At 34.6% G+C, this 5182-nt stretch overlaps 1 non-coding gene across 1 annotated transcript; it reads right to left on the reverse strand.

Moving 5' to 3' along the window:
• Positions 1-4163: 4163 nt before the first annotated feature.
• Positions 4164-4231, reverse strand: LOC134169087 (U5 spliceosomal RNA). The gene has a single exon (XR_009966759.1). It is a non-coding gene; the product is annotated as a U5 spliceosomal RNA (small nuclear RNA).
• Between the last annotated feature and the right edge of the window lie 951 nt (positions 4232-5182).

The following is a 5182-nucleotide window of genomic DNA, read 5'->3' on the forward strand; positions in this document are numbered from 1 at the left end:
ATATAAGTGTATTTCAGAGTTAGATTATAAAGACTGCACGTCTGACAATTTGCATAGTAAGATACAAAGGCATCACAAAATAAAAAATGTGTACCACCTATTAGTTCTCAGTAACTTACACAAAAACCACAAGTCACAGAATAATACACTACTGTCAGTGGAGCTCATTTAAATTAAACCAGGATTTTATTAAAATCTCTGTCACAATATTATTCCATTACACTATATAGGCAGTAGAAACTGGAAGCAGTCAAAGAAATGCAGTACTTAATTGCTCAAAACATAGTAAACCTTATATTTTTCATAAATAAGAACCTTAGTTGTCAGCATGTAACATCTTTGAATGTTTCCACACAGTTTTATCACTACTTTTGAAAGATTTTACTTTGGCATAAAAGCACAGGGAATTTGTTTAATGTGCTATTTCATGTTCTTTCTACCTGCCAATACGATTTGTTGTGTTGATATCTTTCCCCCATTTTTTACTAAAAGCTGTTTAACATCGCTTGATTTCATTGTAGTAAATACTGAATAATATCCATCCTGCAATTCACCTCTATAGTTAGAAATACTTCAGAAAAATTCACCTAAAATCTTTTGCTTAAACCAGTATTCTCCAGGGCTCAGAGACATTGTCTCACACCAACCCTAACTGGCTTACAGGCCAGCTGTAAACTGGACTTTTGCATGGTCACTATATTTCAGTAAGCAAAAGGCCCAGCTGACTGAGTAGCAACAAAAGTAAGGACTCTTTTAAAGTAGCTTCCAAATTATAAAATGTAAAGTTAAAACATTCAGAAAAATATTTAAAAAAAAAGATTGGTTAAATACACATTTCAATGAAATTTTATTTTTAACGCTTGCATTTATCTCTTTGTTACTGTAGATAACCTTATCCAACAACTTTTTAAAGCATAATTTACCTTTTCTTTTAACAAAGGTTATAACAATATCTGCCAGCATTTGAGCAGCAATATTTAGACTTTGCTTCATGAAAATTACATAAAACTTTTCTGAATATAGCTTTTCTTTGTTCATCCCAGCAAATAAAAAGCTTCTAAGTGGGAGCAGGAAGCTACAAGCACCTGCTAGGAAATAAACAGATTCCAGTATTTATTAATACTCTTATTTTTTTCAGTGATTGGTGTCTATCATGCTGAACACACCCACATTTTACAATTTCAGACTTCAGTTTTTTGAAAAGGTAGGATTAAATGATAGTGTTGAGAGCAAACCTGTATCCTGCATATAGTTACAGTTTAGTTCTTAGATAAGAAGCTTTCACATTTTCTCAGACTTCAATTACTTCAGTATTAATTCAGTGTCTAACGCACTCTTTATGGAAAGTATTTGCTCATTCCTCCTCATTCGATAGGTGTTGATATTCACTAGGTATTGTCACCACATGCTTAACTTTTTCCTACTGCTCTACAGAAAATTAAACCAAGTTATGAGTTATGAAACTCTAAAATGTATACATATATTTTAAATCAATGTGCCTCTGTGGATGATTTAATCTTCCTATTACATCTCTGTTTAATGATAGCATCAAAAGCTTGGTACTGACTGTGACAGTCAAGTAGTATAGTGTTAGAGGGCCGTTAGCATTATCTGGAGGCCAGCTCCTTAATTACCTTTTTGGAGACTGAAACCTTGTAATTTCACACAGCATGTGGTTTCAAAGGGCAAATTAATTTTTATAAAGGCACAGGGGATGCTTCTGCATGGTGGTTGTGAGAAAACATCCTGTTTACATATCTTGCTTGTAAAGCAAATATGCAGGGACACATTCCTTTTACCATTTTTAACATGCCTTGCAATTTGTCCAGAAAAGCCCTCTGATGGAGGGCAAATATATCACAGTGTCACCTCCAGTACATGAGTGTGCACACAGCTGTTTCCTTGGGAAACAAGATCACCATCTCCCTCTCATCTCTCTCATATGTCATTCTAGAAATCAAAACAGGTTGTTACAAAAAAGCTATCCTGAACATCTGCTTTTTCAGCAATAAAAGCTTTAGGTCAGTCTCCTGAATGAAGGGATTCAACAAGCCTGAATTTCCAAACATATGATTAAATTTTACAGCGATACACATATGAAATACCTAGCTGTACTTAGAAATGTGGCATCTCTGTGGCATCATGGAGAAAAGCTGAGGGTTTCAAGCAGAAACAGGCAGCTCTAAAAGACTTTAGGCACTTTATGAGCAGGGACTAAGCATACTTGTAGGATATTGTGTCCCTGCCTGTGGCAGGAGGGTTGCAGCTAGATGATCTCTAAGGTCAGTTCCAAACCAAACTATTTTCTGCGTAGATTGATTCTGCGTAGAGCTTCCTTTTACTTTCCTTTGAAAATCTGTGACCATAGCATACAATTTTTAAAAAACATTAATGGACAGCTAATGGAACTTATCCATGATCTTCAGTTTGGCTGGGCTTTTCAGGAAAGATTAAAGGCTTTAACATACCCATTCATCCTTTTGCAAGGCATTCATGAGAAAGCTCCAGGTCACACAGTTTTAATAGTTCATATAAAATAAATCTATACAAGGGGACATCAGAAAGTTAGCAATTTAGTATTTATAAAAATATCCATAAAGTTTTTTGTTGTTTCTGCCTCACGCCTACGCCAACTTTAATTTCTCCTAAATGGCCAGACTTGTGCTATGTATTGAAGTGTTCCAAGGAGTCGTCTGTCTTCCTAAGAAAGGTTAAATTTCCTAAAATGTATAAATGGTTTTCAGAAGCACAGAGGTGAAAAATGGTGCAATTAGCCATTTCCAGAAGTGTTTTTCTTAGGCACCCTTTACCACAGAGAAGGAATGTTGCTTCTATAGGGGTGCAGTCTTCTACTACTCTAGGGCAGACTGACATGGGTACCAACTGAGCCCATCATCTACCCTCTAGGGTAATGAATCCTTCTGGCTGCACTGCAGTGCTCTGAGGCATACTTCTATCACTTATCCTACATATGGTGTATGTATTCCATAATAAATGTACACTTGATACAAGAATGGAAATGCGTGAAATATGTAGGTGAGAAGCTTTCAAAACAGGAAACAGGTGTCAAAGTTGCATTACTGTTAACATTTAAAATCTACTCATTTCCTTATGATATAATCACTTTAAACAAGCTTCAACTATGAAACATTAAAACAGAATTTTAAAAGTGAAAATTAATTTTTCACCTGCTTTGTCAGTTTTCTAACCTGATTCATTAAATTCCTTGCAAAATTAATTAAGATACAGAATTTAAACCTGATTAACAAATACCAATTTTATTAATGAAATCTTTGGTTTTAACTGTTAAATAGGAAAGAAATTAAAATTAAATGCATAGCAGGAAACAATCTCCTTTAATGTTCTAAACCACTGGTTTATTACATTAATTTTAGACTAACTGTATTTGACCTTTGCTCTAATAATAGCTGCCCTAAAACTTGAAGAAACTAGTGTATTCATACTGAGACATAATACAGCATGCCTCACATTTCCCCTGTAGTTTACAGACAGTGTGACCACAAGACAAGTTTGTCTTTAGCTACCATGTAGCTGAAATACAATGGAGAGTACATGAAGCCCAGACTCAAGTGCACAGCTATGAGTAACAATTAGACCCTGATGACATTGTATCTCTGCTTCTGCATCTCCAAGTACAACAGACTAACCAATGAGTTCCTCTTGGCGCCTCACAGCCAGCCCTTCTAGCAAAGCAGAATTGTTTGTCTCCAATAAAAATGTAAAAGTGCCACAAAGTGTCAAATCTATCACAAAGAAGATAACTTTTCTATGAGATGTATAAAACACATGCAGATAAATAAAACCTACTGAAAATTAAATCCAAAGATGATTATTTAATCATCCTGATGTACTCATCCGAGGAAAACCTGCCTTTAAACTGCCTTTTTTTTTTTTAATCATCTATGAAATTTACTGTCATCTGAGTTTCCCTCATTTCTCTTGAGGATTCAGACATATGTGAATGTCTTCCTTCTCTTCCAGGGAGATAGGATATTTTTTTCCCTTAAGTTTCTGCACCAGTTTTCTCCTATGTTAGCTAAAATTGATCATAGAACGGTTTGGGTTGAAAGGAACCTTAAAGATCATCCAGTTCCAACCATTCTGCCATGGACAAGGACACCTTCCACTAGACCAGGTTTAATACTGGTGTTCCTCTCCAGGGAAATTTTTAGTAAAAGGTGAAAGATTCATGCAATCTGAAGAGAAACCAGAGTATTAACTGATATTCTTGGTTGATTGTAACTTCATTCATCTCAACATAAAACATGTTAGTACTTCCATTTCTGATTTTTGCCTAAAATAAAGAAGGTAAGTTCTCATTTTTACTATGCAATATCCAGGAGTTAAAACAAACAAAAAACCCAAACCAACCCACCAACTAAAACCCCACAAGACTTGCTAATTATACAAGGAAATCACAACTAGATTTTGGTTTGCAATAATTCGGATATGACCATGTAAAATGTTACATTTGTAGCAGTGATTTCAGTAAGTAGAATTTAGCATATACTATATTGCAAGTGAACAGTACTATCAAATGTGTAATCAGTTTAATGCCTACTAGAACCACAATTTGCTCTATATCCATTTAACACAGGAGATATTTTCAATCAATTAATAGGCTTTATCTAGCTCTGAATTCCGTGACCTAACACTTATGGAATTGTTGCTTTTATCTTTATTTTTTTCCTTTTTTTTTTCAAACCACTATCATACCTAGCAATTATTCCAAAAGCTATTTTGAAGCTGCATGCTTGAAGAAAAACAAAAACAAGCACCAGGTTGCAATTTGTATTTGTTAAACTGAAAAATATCACCTGGTTATCCTTTTGATGAATCCAGCCATCAGAGAAATTAGCATGAAAGGCTAGCTCATGCAGAGAGCAATGCATAAATGAACAATAAATTATACAACAAATAAAAGACATCATTTATGTTTATTATGAGCCTGATTCTGGATGCTCTTATTCATCACAGTATCCCTATTCAAATCTAATAGTAAATAGAAATATAGGAATTGTCATATTGGATGAGATCCAGGCTATGTTATTCCCTCTTTGTAAATGGCTGTTTCACATAACTGTGTAAAATGCAAACAGGAGGAAGCTGGGGAATAGGCTAAAAAAAAAAAAAACCCACCACCACCACAAAAAAAAACAAA

The sequence above is a fragment of the Pezoporus occidentalis genome, unplaced genomic scaffold (assembly GCF_034315485.1).
Source record: "Pezoporus occidentalis ecotype Australia unplaced genomic scaffold, CSIRO_AGI_Poc_V1 ctg33, whole genome shotgun sequence".
Taxonomy (NCBI): Eukaryota; Metazoa; Chordata; class Aves; order Psittaciformes; family Psittacidae; genus Pezoporus; species Pezoporus occidentalis.